General features: G+C 38.9%; 1 pseudogene; it reads left to right on the forward strand.

Annotated features, from left to right (window-relative positions):
• Positions 1-1,711: 1,711 nt before the first annotated feature.
• On the forward strand, positions 1,712-15,445 carry LOC113066568 (MORC family CW-type zinc finger protein 2A-like; annotated as a pseudogene).
• The last annotated feature ends 995 nt before the right edge of the window (positions 15,446-16,440 follow it).

The raw sequence follows: 16,440 nt of genomic DNA on the forward strand, positions 1-16,440 counted from the left end.
TTAAATATGAAAATGTACTTACAGACACTTAGTCAGAAGCACCAGACTGTCCTAGAAAAGTAAGAATTTTCCCACTTTATAGAAACAGCCGTTGTGCACAGCCTTCCCAGGATCAAGAAGGCGCTGCACACACCTGAATATTTGGGTTGAGCTGTTCTGTTGAAAATATAACTTAAGCACTAATTTCTAGTTGTGTCCTCTTGGAAGACCAAAGTAGTTTCGCTTTCACAACAAAATAGCGTCTCCACGACATGGTGCGGGTAACAACAGCGAGAATCAAAGTTATGCGCCTTCTTTCTTTGTGTGAACATTTGGGTAGCATTATGCAAATCTTCCCACATCATGATGTAGACATGTGGGGCCGTGTTTAAATTAGATGTTTTAGGGGGGCGTGGAAAGTCTTAACTTTGATAAAGAATATCTCTTTTGATTTGACACTTTACAGATCTTCTTCATGCACCAAAAGTTAAAAAATTGAAATTGCATCACATGACAAATGATTCTTCAATGAACTCCCCCTTTGGAATCTTTATTTTGAAGAGGGTAAAGATTACTTTAGAGCAGCTTTTAACATTTAATAAACAGGAAAATAAAAGCGTGAAATTCACCAGTTATGCAACTAATTTAATTTAAGCTGGAAAGCAGCTCTACAGACGACAGTAGTTTCAGAGCATTTGTTTTTTTGAGAATGCATGCAGCTTTGTTGTGTGAATTAACATGTTTTGAGTTTTATTATACAGTTTGTTTACAAAGCATTTAAACAATTTAAATAATTAATAGGAACCGCTGCTGAGCCGATGAGAAACATCTGCAGAACGTCCACATTTGAGAGTAAACTGGCGTCAGGTGACATCAGAAAGCATGAAGACACCCGCAACTGAAAGAAATAAGCATTTGGGTATTCAACAGACATTTTATATGCAAGAAAAGACAATGCTGAATAAAGTCGTAGTATATTCTAACTGACCCTCTGATGTCACATGGACTATTTTGATGATGTTTTTCTTGCACACAGTTTCAATGGAAGGACTGAGAGCTCTCGGACTAAATCTAAACTGTGTTCCGAAGATGAACGGGTTTGGTATGACATGAGGGTGAGTCATTATTGACATAATTTTGATTATTGGATGAACTAACCCTTTAAGTATCATATCAATATTATGGTATAAGTCCCCCCCCCCCCCCCATTCTACATATTCTTCTAACCCCGCCCCCAGGGAAGCATCAGCCAATCCGGACGTTTAAAAAGCAGCCAGCATTTTCTCATTGGCTAAAAAATATATATATTTGGTTTGAAATATTTTTTATATTTTTTAGCGGCTCACAGTCTGTTCACATAAACAGGTGTGATTTTCTCAAGAAGTTCATTAGTAGAGTAAAAAAAAACACTGACAACAACACTTCGAAATCAATGAATGCTATCCGTGTAAAGTTTTCACATTAGATAAAGGTGGGCGTATAATTATTACCTTTTATATGGTTTTAAAACCTAATAGCAACAGTTCAGCATATCAATTAGTCGTGGTGTGCTTTAGCACGATTAACGTTTGCTCCCCGCTCTTTTTCCACGCCACATTCCTTCAAGGACCAGCAAACTTACTTCCTGGTTTACGTTAACGACGGCGACTTCAACCAATCGTACGCGCTTAATGAGGCTGAAGCCGTTGCGATTGGCTGAGCCCGGCGACGAGGGCGGGGCAGGCTGAGCTCGGCGCTTCTGCGTGTTGTTCGAGGGAAAGAGCTGCTGGAGCGATTCAAGGCCTTGCGTCTGCTTTCTATGAACGGAAAAGGAATAAACACGTTCTGTTTGGTAGCTTTCCTCATGCAACCGGCAGAAACCTCTGGATAAAATCAAACGGAGGCCGAGGAGTGGTTAAATGGTTTGCATTATTGAAATCACATATATTGCTTGTGTTACAGTACAAAGGCTGTTGGTTTTGTGAATATAGACGGATGGTTATGGGCAGGCCGCAGATATTTGACCAGGGTTCCTGTGCATGCTTCATTGCATGAGTCAGGAGATAAATCTGACAGTCTAGATACTAATTTGAGCGTTAAGTGATTTGAATATTCTAGCAGATCACCAGTCTGTGCTGTTGCATGGATCTTAAGGGCCTTGCAGCATGGGTTGGCCTGGCGTGTGTTTCTCTGTGAATTTAGTCAGTTCAAGGACGGGCAGTAAGAGATAACGTTACCCTATTTATGAGCTCACCTGTACGGTTCATTATTTAGCCGAGAAAAATAAAATATGCATTATCATTGTAAATGGCAAAAGTTGTACATGTGAAAAAAAATGCATCATGCACGCCTACAATAAGAAAGCATATTTAAAATAATTTACAATAACTGAAGGTTTAATATGGCAAGATGGAACAAGCACACAGAATGACAAATCTCAAATACTGAGTTTTTTCTCTTTTCAATTTGAGGCTACAGTACTTAACTATTTTTGTGATATGTAGTATGCAGAATGCATCCTGGGCACAGTATGCAAGTGCATTTGCCAAAGTGCAGTATAACACACTGTGGGGAACCCCACAATGTATTGCAACTGAATTCTGTAGGAATGCATTTGATATAACAATTATTTTTGAATCTATATTTTCACTTATTAATTTGACGGCCAATATTACCAACTGTTATCACTATATATATATATCCCATTAAGCAATGTGTTATTACCTTTTCCATTGATTTGGTTAACAAGTGATATACTTGAGTTTTGCTGATGTGTTTGATTCTTGTTTTCTAGGTTTTCGAACAATCACACTTGATTCTCATCAAATGGAAAGAATGTAGATTCGAGACGTGAATACTATCAGCTGGTTTTTCTCTTTTTTTCCCCCCTTTTTTTTAATTAGCTTTATTTTGAGACAATGGCCTACACAAATTACAGCTCATTAAACCGAGCTCAGCTTACCTTTGAATATCTGCACACAAACTCGTAAGTACCAATTTTAGTGTGTTTATATGCACGTGAACCTTAACGTTATGTAATTAAATAACTATGCCATGGTTTTTCCATAATGGGGTTTGGTAAAACCATTCCTAGGAGAGAAATGTCCTGAAACAGGCTACCATGAGGGCTCTGGAAAGCATTCCCATGCTATTTTTAAGATCATGTGGTTGATTTTAAGCATTTAGATTATGCTGCTGTGGGATCGCCAAATATTTTCTTTCTACAGAGCAGCTTGCAGTAGCAATATATCTAAAAGTCATTAATTTCCAATGAAATGCTGTGTTTTTCAATTATTGACATTTTGGCAATGCAGAGCTCATTTTTTATAGCAATGTGATGCACAGACTATCAATGGCAGTGTAGACAGTGTATATGTTTTTGTAAATCAAACACTAAACAACAATTGGGGAGGATGATGTTTTGTTTATAAATTCCTATGCATTCATATAAATTATTCTTGTATAACAACATTTTCCTTTTTGACACATACGTCTGCGTTTATCAGCCATAAACTAAAAAGTAACACATCAATGCAATCAAAGGAAAGAGTTATTTTTTGTTGTTGTTGACCGATCATTTTATTACCAACAGGACAACTCACGAGTTTCTTTTTGGAGCTTTGGCCGAACTCGTGGACAACTCAAGGTACAAACACTGTTTTTCCATCAGTAATTATTAAGCATTACTGACATGCCAAATCATACTGAGGAATCATTAAAATGATTTGCACCATTGACGTGAACATTCACTCCATTTCTCGTCCTCAGAGATGCAAATGCAACACGGATAGACATCTATACAGGTTAGATACAATAGTTTTAAGATACAGAAATACATTTCAACACTAGCCAAAATATGTATTCGTATTCATCCCAATACATGTTTGTATTCATTTGTTATGGCCAATCAGAAAAGAGACCAGATCTGAGAGGCGGGTTTATGCTGTGTTTCCTCGACGATGGCACTGGAATGGACCCCAGTGAGTAAAGCAAAGAAAACGAAACCCTTCATACTAAACTAAAAATGCATGCATTTCCACTCAACAACTCAACATCTCATACACGACCCAGTGATGACAGTAGAAATGTTTTAAACAGGCGAAGCCACGCATGTCATCCAGTTCGGCAAATCAAGCAAACGATTCCCAGAGTCCACTCACATTGGCCAGTATGGAAATGGATTAAAGTCGTAAGTACTATTACACTTTTACCTCAAACCAATAAAAAGCCTGTATCTTGATATTCAAGGGATTTTTTTAATACATAAACATCCTGGTCTCTTTTAGGGGTTCCATGCGTATTGGGAAGGACTTCATCCTTTTTACCAAAAAAGATGATAAGTTAACGTGTTTGTTTTTGTCGCGAACATTTCATGAGGAAGAGGGTTTGGACGAGGTAAGCAATCGTTGATTTCTGGCAGTCACTCATTCTGAACGAAGAGCAGACGTCTGAGTTATTGCTCTATTCTCGTAGGTGATTGTCCCATTACCCAGTTGGGATGCGAAGACCCAGCAGCCTCTGACTCCCGACACGGAGAAGTACGCTACTGAGACTGAACTCATCTTTAAGTATTCACCTTTTAAGAATGAAGAGCAGCTATTCCGCCAGTTCAAGAAGATCGAAGGACCCAGTGGTTCGTTTTTGCAGCACTTTTATAAAAAATGAAATCTATGTGATTAATCTGAATGCCATTTATAGACATTATACACTTCCCTTCAACATAATGTGCATGTATCAAATAGCACACATGCAACAAAACATTAAAGAGCTGAATTGCACTAAGGCTTGCATTCAACATAAGAAAATAAAGAGTTGTTGCACAGTGAGAGTGTCTTGGATTCAGAAGCTGTTAAATCGGATTACTGTGTGTTTGTAGGTACGCTGGTTGTAGTTTATAACTTGAAGTTGATGGATAACCGAGAGCCGGAGTTGGATGTGGAGACAGACCACCAGGACATTATGATGGCTGGGACGCCCGTAGAGGGAGTGTGAGTTAACTCGCAAACTATTAGCTGTTCACCTTTCTTTAGATCTTCGCACCAACTGTGAGTTAACACACTTGAAGCAATAATTCACACCAAAAGAAAATCTACTGAAAATGTACACACTCTCAGGCCATCCAATATGTAGAGGAGTTTGTTTTTCTTCATCAGATTTGGAAAAATTCAGCATTACATCACTTGCTCACCAAATGATCCTCTGCAGTCAATGGTTGCCGTCAGAATGAAAGTCCAGTGGTTCTCTTTCAACACAAAATCAAATGTTTCCATATTTTCAATGTATTTGAATGGCAAATTATGATTTATGTACTTCACTCGTGTTCCAATATCCACGTAAAACCAAATGTTTTGCATAACATCACGGTAGTACGGTGATAGCACTTAACGGCACAGATTTTACTACAAATATAAACTGAGCAGTGTGGGGGGGTTTTTTTTCCATGTTTGACTGACTAAACTTATGATAATAAACAGGCTGCACTGTCAATGGACCAAAGTGCATGCAGCACTTGTTTATTTTTTCCCCAGTGGAAGCAACTACTCCTCTTACTCAAAAAGATAATCGGAAATTGTAAAAGGTTTGTCTTTATTTGTGTACATTCACAATAAAAACAAATCCTTATGCTTTTGAAGTAGCCTAAAAAAACAGGAGGACACTTTCTGCCGTCTGGTTTCATTTTGAGCAGCACAAAAATGAACCGAAACTCTGCATACTAGGCTACGTGTTCCACAGTTTTTTGTTCATTTTTTTTATTTAATATTTAAGTAAAAATATATTTCTTGCATAGGTATTATTATATAATTTAATTCAATTCAAGTTTATTTGTAGAGCGCTTTTTACGATACAAATCATTGTAAAGCAACTTTACAGAAAATTACTTTTCTACAATATTTAGTAGTAGCTTATCAGTGGTGACCGTCAGTTTATGTGCATATGACAGTAATTTTTATGTGATTGCATAGTAGAAATATTTGTTAGTTCTGTTGTTGATTCAGGGTTAGCATCATCTGGGGTCCTCTGAAGGTCAGCATCATCTCTTCTCAGGTGTTCTGGATCCAGACTGGAGCTTGTGTAAATCCTAGCAGAGACATCATTAGCATAGCTGCTGTTCCAATAAAGTAAAATTAATTAGTTTAACCCAAGCTAAAGAATAAGAATGCACATTTGATCAGATACATCTGCTGTCATAAATTGAGATGCGTTATTCGAATGCTTGGCGAAAGAGATGCGTTTTTAATCTTGATTTAAACAGAGAGAGTGTGTCTGAACCCCGAACATTATCAGGAAGGCTATTCCAGAGTTTGGGAGCCAAATGTGAGAAAGCTCTACCTCCTTTAGTGGACTTTGCTATCCTAGGAACGACCAAAAGTCCAGCGTTTTGTGACCTTAGGAAGCGTGATAGATTGTAACGTGCATTACAATAGTCCAGTCTAGAGGTCATGAATGCATGAACTAGCTTTTCTGCATCAGAAACAGATAACATTTTTCGTAGCTTGGCAATGTTTCTAAGATGGAAGAATGCTGATTTTGTAACATTGGGAATATGATTTTCAAAAGACAAGTTGCTGTCTAATATAACACCCAGATTTTTGACTGTAGAGGAAGTAACAGTACATCCGTCTAGTTGCAAATTGTAGTCTATACTAGATTCTGTGTACTTTTTTTTTGGTCCAATAATTAATATCTCGGTCTTATCCGAATTTAATAGATGAAAATTATTGTTCATCCTATCTTTTACATTTTTAACACTCTGCTAGTTTAGATAATTTAAAAGTGGAATCTGGTCTCATTGAGATATATAGCTGAGTATCATCAGCATAACAGTGGAAGCTAATTCCGTATTTTCTAATAATATTACCAAGAGGCAACATGTATATTGAGAATAGAAAGGGGACCTAGGACGGATCCTTGTGGGACTCCATATTTTACTGGTGATAACGGAGACATTTCTCCAAATCTGTTCTGATGAAAAAACCAAACTCATCTACATTTTTGATGATCTGTTGGTGAGTAAAATTTCAGCAAATGTAAATTGTTGCTGAAATATACCTATATATGAGCTTAGAAATCCAAAATTTCGACATATAAGGGCATTGTATTATAAAAATATCCTGTAAGATTCAGAATTTCAAACTTTCTCGTCAGTCTAAAAACATCTTATATTGAAGATAATCTGCCAAAATGTCAGCTTGTGGAATGTGACACTTTATGAAGTAATAGTGTGGCTAAACCCCGCCTCCACAGAAGATCAATGCCTGCTTCTACATCACTGCTTGTTTAGCTCCGCCCATCGATTCTACAGCACTGCCTCTTTAGCCCTGCCCACCGACTCTACATCACTGACTGTTTAGCTCCGCCCACCGATTTGCACATGTATTGTAAATTACAAGAAAGGCAAACACAGGTCTAAAAATAAATCTAACGATAAAGCTGCTCCAAAGACAACAAGACGCTGTGCATTACCAAGTCCTGACCGAGGTGTTTTATTTTACCGTGTTTTTATTTTAAAACAAGGCACAATTCAACGCAGGATTTTCAGAAAGACTGAGAGAGCATTATAAAAAAATTTAAAACTGAAATAGTTCATGACCTCTTTAAACGAACCAGTCAACGCCAGTAGGTTGGATCTAAACTCCTGTTTCTCTTGAGCTGGCATAATGCATTGGTTTTAAACATGTTAATGTAGTGTTGGATGTTTTTCGGTGATGCTGACACATACTTTTGTGTTGTTAACAGGAAGCCAGAGAGGAGGTCGTTCCGTGCGTATGCTGCTGTCCTGTACATCGACCCCAGGATGAGGATCTTCATTCAGGGTCACAAAGTTAGAACCAAGAGATTGTCCTGTTGCTTATATAACCCTAGGTAAACATGAAAAAATATACAGTTTCAAGGTATTTTCAAACCAAAATGACTTCTTAATGTTGTGAACTGAGTGGGAAAAAAAATTAGTTTGCATGTTTACAAGAACTACTTGTAAAAACTTAAGTGTGTAAACTCTCTCAGAGGTGGTGCCAAAAAATCCTGAATTCATATATATACTCATCTGTGCATTCTTTTCTTTTGACTTCTAGGATGTACAAATACACATCGACTCGCTTTAAAACTCGTGCGGAGCAGGAGGTCAAGAAGGCAGATCACCTGTCGAAACTTGGTGAGTTTGACCTCACTCCACGTAAACATCTCAATGTGGACTCGAAGATATTAAGGGAAGTTGACTTCAGGCTTTGTGGCTTCTAAATGGCATTTCCTCTATCTGACCGTTTCTGCTTTTAACCTCTTCAAACACTGAACCACAGGTTTTGACAGGATGTAGCTGCTCATTCTATACACACACACACACACACACACACACACACAAAGTGGACATTGTTATAAATGCCTCTTTTAGCGCTTCCCTTGATAAAGACTGGAACAAAAAAAGAAGAAATGTAAATGATTTTGGACTGGATTCTTAGTGAGAGAATTAGACCTGGCAGATGCTGTAAAATCAAACCATTTATGTCCCTTTTGTCTCTTTTTGTGCATGTGTTTGACTTCCTCTCTAGCTGAGGAGAAGGCACGAGAGGCCGAGAGTAAAGCTCGTGCACTGGAGTTAAAGCTTGGTGATGACTTATCCAAAGAAGCCAGAGTAAGCCAACCCAACACACACTTCAGACCCAGAAAGGATCTTGATCATAGATCAAAGATATCAACCTTTCTGTAGAACACGATAGCAAATGATTACAAGAACGTCCAATGAATAAGGACTGACCTGGGCCATCAACTTCATTTCCCAAGAGCATAGTTAGCCACCTATAGTGACAAGCTTCATCATTACCAGCGTGGTTCAAGGATTTGGTGTTTCCTGAATCCATAGTTTGCAAACAGTGTTGCATTTATGTGGTTGGAACGAAACTTAAAATAGATGGACTTAAATAGATCATGCACTTAAGCAAAATAAGCAAACATATAATTTTATCTGTTTCTTACATTACATTCAAATACATTTTTAATTATATGTCTTTTAGTTTATGCGATTTCAAGTGCCATTTGTGTACATGCTCTAGGGATCCCGTAGAAAACAGTCTTAAGTCTATGGGATATATTCGTAGCAATAGCCAAAAATACATTGTATAGGTCAAAATTATCGATTTTTCTTTTATTCCAAAAATCACTAGGATATTAAGTAAAGATCAAATTCCATGAAGATATTTTGTAAATTTCCTACCATTTAAAAAATATCAAAACTTAGAAATATGAATTGCTAAGAATTCACTTGGACAACTTTAAAGATGATTTTTCAGTATTTAAATTTTTTTCCACCCTCAAATTCCAGATTTTCAAATAGCTGTATCTCTGCCAAATATTGTCCTAATAAATCATACATCAATGGAAAGCTTGTTTGTTTCTGTATAAATCTCAATTACGAAAAAATGACACTGGAGTGTAGTCCAGGGTCACATATAATGAAACCTCTGAAATGCATGAGAACAAAAACGGTTCAAATGTTCGTTATTTACAGCAGTAATCTCACCTTAATTGAAATCTCAAATTGAACTAGTAGAAGTTTTAACTTACTTGATGTCATTACCGACAGCTCTAACCAATGTGATTTGAATTTTACAAAAGCGGCAAAATTCCGGGAAACGTTTGTGAAACATTCCAGAACATTCTAACATCAGCATAGCAACATGGTTGAAACATAAACATTCCGATTACCTTGGAAACAGCATAGCCTTGGCAACCTTTGCATTACACAAAACAGAACTACTCGCATTATCTTCTGGAGTTCTATTTATCAATGAATTCATTAAATGTCAGTTTCAAAGTGCTTATTGGTTTTTCATGAATTTGTTTTATTTTCTGTCGCTGATTTCAGGCCGCACTGAGAAAGGCACAAGATTCGGCTGTGGCGTTACGTGCCGAAGCTACTAGAAAACAAGCCATCCATGCATCCAAACAAAAGTAATCCGCACCCACAAACACAATATGACTTCTTAATGCATGCCTGGAAATGTTTAAAGCTTGTTTTTTGCATAAACACCTTCATATCCCTGAGAACACACTTGTTGATTATTATATAGAGTATATTCACGCAACACATTGTTTCCTGCAGCGTTTTGTCTGTTCTTCACATTTCAGAGCTTTGAAAGAGCCCAAGGAGCTGAACTTTATCTTTGGCGTGAACATCGAGAGACGAGACCAGGATGGAATGTTCGTCTATAACTGCAGCCGTCTAATTAAGATGTACGAGAAGACGGGACCACAGCTGGAGGGAGGAATGTGAGTGGGAAAAAAAAACAAGCTGATGTGCTAGAGTAGCATTAGCGGTAATGATGACCACTGTCTGTGTGTCTACCAGGGCCTGTGGGGGTGTTGTCGGAGTAGTGGATGTTCCCTATCTAGTGCTCGAGCCAACGCACAACAAGCAGGACTTTGCAGACGCTAAAGAATACAGACACTTACTGAGAGCCATGGGAGAATATCTCGCCCAGTACTGGAAGGACATTGGTATAGGTCAGTCCGTGTGGCTTCTTTTTTTATAGTAATATGTGCAGACATACTGTATATATGAAATATTGTTTCCCTTAACAGCTCAGAAGGGTATAGTGAAATTCTGGGATGAATTTGGTTATTTGTCGGCCAACTGGAACTCCGTTCCGTCAAATGAACTTCGGTTTCGCAGACGGAGGACCATGGAGATCCCGGTCACCATCCAGTGTGGTACGAACAGTCAGAAAGTTGCTTTAACATGCCAAAATATCTAAATGTGTAAATATGCCAAGAACATAATCTTAGTACTCAAGATTACTGATTTGATCCTAATTCCTTATCTGTAGTGTTACGCTTTAGTGCAAAATATAATTATAATGTCGCTCCAATTACTGACAATTGTTAAGGACAATTTTATTTTATATGAGAAGCGAATCAGACATTACTATTTTTGCCGGATAGATACTAAAAAGAGTCAAAATTGCTAAGCTTACATTAAAGGAGCATATAAGCCTTATATTTTACATTGTTTCCTGTAGATAAGTGTCTGAAGTGGCGGACGCTACCATTTCAGATGGATGCCGTGGACAAACGGTACCCAGACAGCTGGATGTGTCTCATGAACCCCGACGGAACGCAGGACAGGTTTGGAGACTAGATACCAGAGGCATTCTAACCGTTCAAGACTTCTATTCCTTGGTTTGTTATTGGTCTGTTCTGTTAGGTGTGATGCTCCTGAGCAGAAGCAGAATTTGCCCATTGGTGTTTTGAAAAAGGACATCAAGTCATCAGAGGATAAACAGAAAGACCTGTCTGAGAAAATCCGTCAGCAGCAAGAAAAACTGGAGTCCTTGCAGGTCTGTCTAACATCTCCACGCTCTGAGCCGTTCTGTGTTCATTTTGTGTAAATTAATGTTTCGTCTCTCCTCATTCAGAAAACCACAACAATAAAATCAGCAGCGGATTTAAAACGGCTCCCTCTGGATGTCAGTACAAAACCTGCAGAAGAGCGCACGCCTCAGGTACAGCGTCTGCTTCTGGATGCATGTGGATAAATCTCAGCAAAAAAAAAAAATGTCTAGGTTATATTTCAGCCGAAAAATCTAAAGGAAAAATCTGGATTTTCAGCATCGCAATTAAAGGAATAGTTGAATGAAAATTCTGTAATGTAATGCATCTAGACTTCTGAATTTTTCATAATACTGATTTCTTTTTAAACCATACCATAGAAATACTAGATTAACCTAATTTATATCATACATCTTTTGTTGACATTACAGTATGATAACTAGAGGGGAAAACATGCTTAATTTTCAGGAAGATAATTGTCCTAAAAGTAGGTAAATTTTAAGGATTTTTTTATATTTTAAGAAGGTTAAAGGTGACCTAGACACATTTTTGACAGGTTTCATGCTATGCATAGTTTTATTTTATTATAAAAAATAAATATCCATAATTTTTTTTTTTTACTAATTATCCTCCCTAATAGCCGACGCGCTCATCTCAGCGAGCAGCGCCCCGCCCCAGATCCCCTCCTCTCCCCGCAGTGGTCAGAAAAGCTGTCAGTCAGCCACAAATAGCAAAAACTCCTCCCCCTAAAGCCACACCTCCTTCACGACCGACCCGGACCCCACCAGCTCCTCCCCCTCCGTCCAAAGCAAAGTCATCACCAGCTCCTGCAACGAAGGCAACTAAACCCACTCCCAAACTTGTAGCTCCGCCCCACCGCCGCCCACAAAAACACCAGCTCGCAGAAGCGCCACACAGAGCCGCACTACTACAGTAAGTAATCTCATTTACTCAAACTTTAAATATGGTGCTTTAATGCTGATCGTGACAAAATATTACAACAAACTGATATGTGGTTTTTCTGGCAGCCATCATCCACCAAGACTGCTAGCAAACAAACTCCAACCAACAAGAAAGGAAACGTAAAGAAAGGTAAAGTCCAGGAAGAGAAGAAAGATGCAGAGGAAGAAGAAAGTGAAGAGGAGGAAGAAGAAGAAGAGGAGGAGGAGGAGGAGGACGAAGAAGACAGTGCATCAGAAGAGGATGAACCTCAACCTAAAAAATCAAAGATGGCGGCGTCTGTTCAGGCTCGAGGGAAAGCTGCAGTGGAAAAAAAAACACCGATACCAGCGGCAGCCGAAGCAGCTGTCAAACAGACCAATGCTGAGGTAACATTCACACCTCAAAGAAAGTTCAGCCTAAAATGTTCTGAAATTGTATGGTATGAATTTTTCTTCATCAAAATAGAATAGAAAATGTAGCATTGCATCACTTGCTCCGCAATGGATCCTCTGCAGTGAATGGGTGCCGTCAGAATGAGAGTCCAAACAGCTGATAAAAACATCACAATAATCCACAAGTATTATATAATCCACTCCAGTCCATCAGTTAATGACTCGAGAAGCCAAAATCTGTGTGTTTTATAAAAAACAAACCCATCATTGAGAGTTTTTAACTTTAAACTGATGGACTGGAGTGCTGTGGATTATTGTGTTGTTTTTATCAGCTGTTTGGACTCTCATTCTGACGGCACCCATTCACATCCATTGGTGAGCAAGTGATGCAATGCTACATTTCTCCAAATTGGTTCACATTAACAAACTCCTCTAAATCTTGTATGGTCTGAAGGTGAGTGCATTTTTTTTTTTTTTTTTGGCGAATTATTGTAATGGATTTTAATTCCACCGACAGGTTATCACAAACAGCACTAATGAAGATCTGAAGAAAGATGCAGCAAAAAATGCACAGAAAGGTAAGATTTGTAAATTTTTGCATTACAAATGGATAAATCCAATTCTGGTGCATTTTTTATAGATCTAATGAACTGTTGGTGTTGTAGATAAAGGAATGCAGGTGGAGGCGAAGGTGAACGGCGAGTGGTTCACGGGTCGTGTAACCGCAGTAGAGACGGGAAAGGAGAGCGTACGCTGGAAGGTCAAGTTCGACTATGTTCCCATGAACACTCCAAGAGACCGCTGGTACATGCACAAACACACACATAAACACGTCTGTCGCTTGCGACTCAAGAATGTTTAATTTGTGTTTGTTTTCAGGGTGTTTAAGGGCAGCGATGACGTCCGTCTCATGCGTCCCGCCTCTCCAGAGTCCAGAAGTCCAGACACCAATCAGGGTCCAGCACGGTCTGTAACTCCGCCCACCGCTGCAGAGCCTGACACGACTCAGAGCGGGCCGAGCAGAGAGACCACGGAAGGCCTTGTGTCCATGATAAGGTGTGTTCGTGCTCTCTTCTTCTGATGATAATATGTGCATTCTGTGTGCATTTGAACCCTCCGTTCATGTGTGTTTGGCACAGGACGTTGCTACGGTACTTCTTCCCTCCGGATTTCCGAATCCCTAAAGATTCTGTGAACACTATGAGTGCTGAGGACCTTGTGGCCTTTCCCATCGTGAGTGCAGACCATCGTTGCTGCTACACAGAATCCTTCAGAGATATTTATATCAAAGCTAAATTGTTTGGGTGCATGCACGTATTAATTGACTGTCTTATGAATTGCAGAAAGAGTATTTCCAGCAGTATGAGGCCGGACTGCAGAGTTTGTGTAACTCCTACCAAACTCGGGCGGAGTCACGCGCACGAGCCGTGGAGGAGAAGAGCAGCGGGGCAGAAGCCAAACTCAAAGAATCTGAGGAGAAACTGCGCAAACTCAGAACCAACATCGTCGCTCTTCTGCAGAAAGTCCAGGAGGTCTGAAAAAAACACACACACACACTTTACTGCATTTACACACATAACAACACTCCTGTGTAAATCAGTTTTGCTGTTAGTTTTGATTTTGTGAGCTGTTGTCAAAGAAAAATATATTGTTTATTAGTAGTGCTGTCAAACGATTAATCGCGATTAATCGCATCCAAAATAAAAGTGTGTGATGTGTATATTTATCATGTACATATAAATACACACACACACACACACACACACGCATGCATGTTTATATATGAAATACTAATATTTATATAATAATTATACCTGAATATATATATATGCATGTAAATATTAAAAATCTATACATGTATGTTTGTGTACTATATAGATTATATAGGCCTATACATAATAAATATACACATTTTGTATACAAAGCTTGTTTTGTATGTGATTAATTATTTGACAGCACTAATTTAAATTACCGTTTCGAATTATCAACGGAAACAGATTGTGTTTTTTTTTGGAAGTTTGACATTGATTCCTTTATTCATGTTTATTTTGTTCGACAGGACATTGAGATCAGCAGTGACGATGAGCTGGACGCCTACATTGAAGATTTGGTCACAAAGGGAGAGTGAAATACTGCATCTCCTCTGTTTTACCTTCATTTCCACTCTCTACATCTTGTTCATGCATCCTATGTGTTCTGACGGTCGACTGGAGTCGATTGCTGGTCGGCTACATCTCCATCCCTGTACTGTAACAATGCAGCAAGAGCTTCATTGCCAACTTCAACGCAGTTTTCGGTTCAATACACCACTCAGGCCGTCGACTGAACTTGAACTTGTGGGCCGCAGGTGATAAGAGATTGAGAAGAGATTTAAAAGGTTTCATAGAGCCTTGAGTTTGAAATCTTTCTTTGGTTTTACTCTATGTGAAGATTTTGAGTTCATGTTGGCTGTTTTAAGGTCTCAGTGTTGTAAAGCTTCTTTGTCAACCTGATTTCACGGAAGAGTCTGCAGTTGTTCTCACAGCTCGCATTGATTTATTTCAAATCAGTTTGACTTTTTTAGTTTAAAAGTTGGCTTTAAGTTGCTGCTATGTTATCCGAAATTCTCAAGTTTTGAGTTACTTCGCGTTTCATTTTCCATGTACTTGGATGTGATTATTGTGTTTGTTTTAGTTTTTTTTTAATCCTCCAGTTTCCGTTTTTTTGTTGGTGAATAAACACTGATGTGATGCTGATAACCTTTACAGTTACAGTATTAAGTCTTCATCTTTATATCTGAAAATATTTTTTAAAAAGTTTTATTAAAACGGTCCAATAAAGTTTAGGATGTACATGTGGTCGTATGATTCTGTTTGTCCTTGGGACTTCCAATTATGGTCTTGACATGTACATTTATTTATTTATTTATTTGATGAATGCATTCAACAATTCACTGAAATGAAAGGACAGGCTTTTAAGTTAGTTTTAAACTATTATCCAGTGAAAATATATTTAATTGGAATGTTGAAACTGAATGTAATTACATCTATTTCATATATACCGTTTCTTTAAAAAAGGTATGGAGAAAATATATCTTTTTACATTCCCATAGGTAAATTATTCAGTGAAATTCCTCCTTAATTTTAAAATGTATAAATGATAGATCGCATGAGGTTTTCGAACGTTCATTCTCGTTATGAATGAGAAAACTCGTCAACTGCTGAAGCCTGGTTTGTTCACATTTTTGTAGCTGCACAAATCAATGGCGCTTCAGCCCGCCAAAAAGGCCTTGGCCGACCGCTATGTCGGTCTAAGTTGGTCCGTAGCGCCATTCATCGGATTATTCTCCTTCAGCGATGAGGATCATCTCTTTACAGACTCTTCTGCAAGCAAGGAGCTGTGAAGAAGCTCCATCTCTGCTTACCACCATGGAAGAAGCCAAAAGCAGCGACGTAAGCATCCCTTCAGGCATCCGGAGCTAAGAGCATATTTCAGCGCCCGTTGCTTCAAATGCCGCGCCAGTAGTGTGGTTCGTTCAAGGGACTCTCACGATGAAGATGGGCACCGCCTGCCTCCGCCAGATCAGACAGAGAGATGCCCTGGCCCAGAGCTCGCCTATATACATTTCGTCCTATCGCCTTGATTCCCCGGATCATCAGGCGGGTCAAGGAAACCAAATACCAGGCTTGGTTTCCAGAGCTGATGCAGCTGGTGACGATGACCCCGTGGCCAATTCCGTTAAGGAGGGACCTTCTCTCGCAGGTGAAAGGCATGATTTGGTATCCCCACCCAGAGTTGGGAAGCCTGCATGTCTGGTGCCTTGATGGGAGTCTGACAGGCTCCCAGC

This window comes from Carassius auratus, chromosome 50 (assembly GCF_003368295.1).
Source record: "Carassius auratus strain Wakin chromosome 50, ASM336829v1, whole genome shotgun sequence".
In the NCBI taxonomy this organism is placed as follows: Eukaryota; Metazoa; Chordata; class Actinopteri; order Cypriniformes; family Cyprinidae; genus Carassius; species Carassius auratus.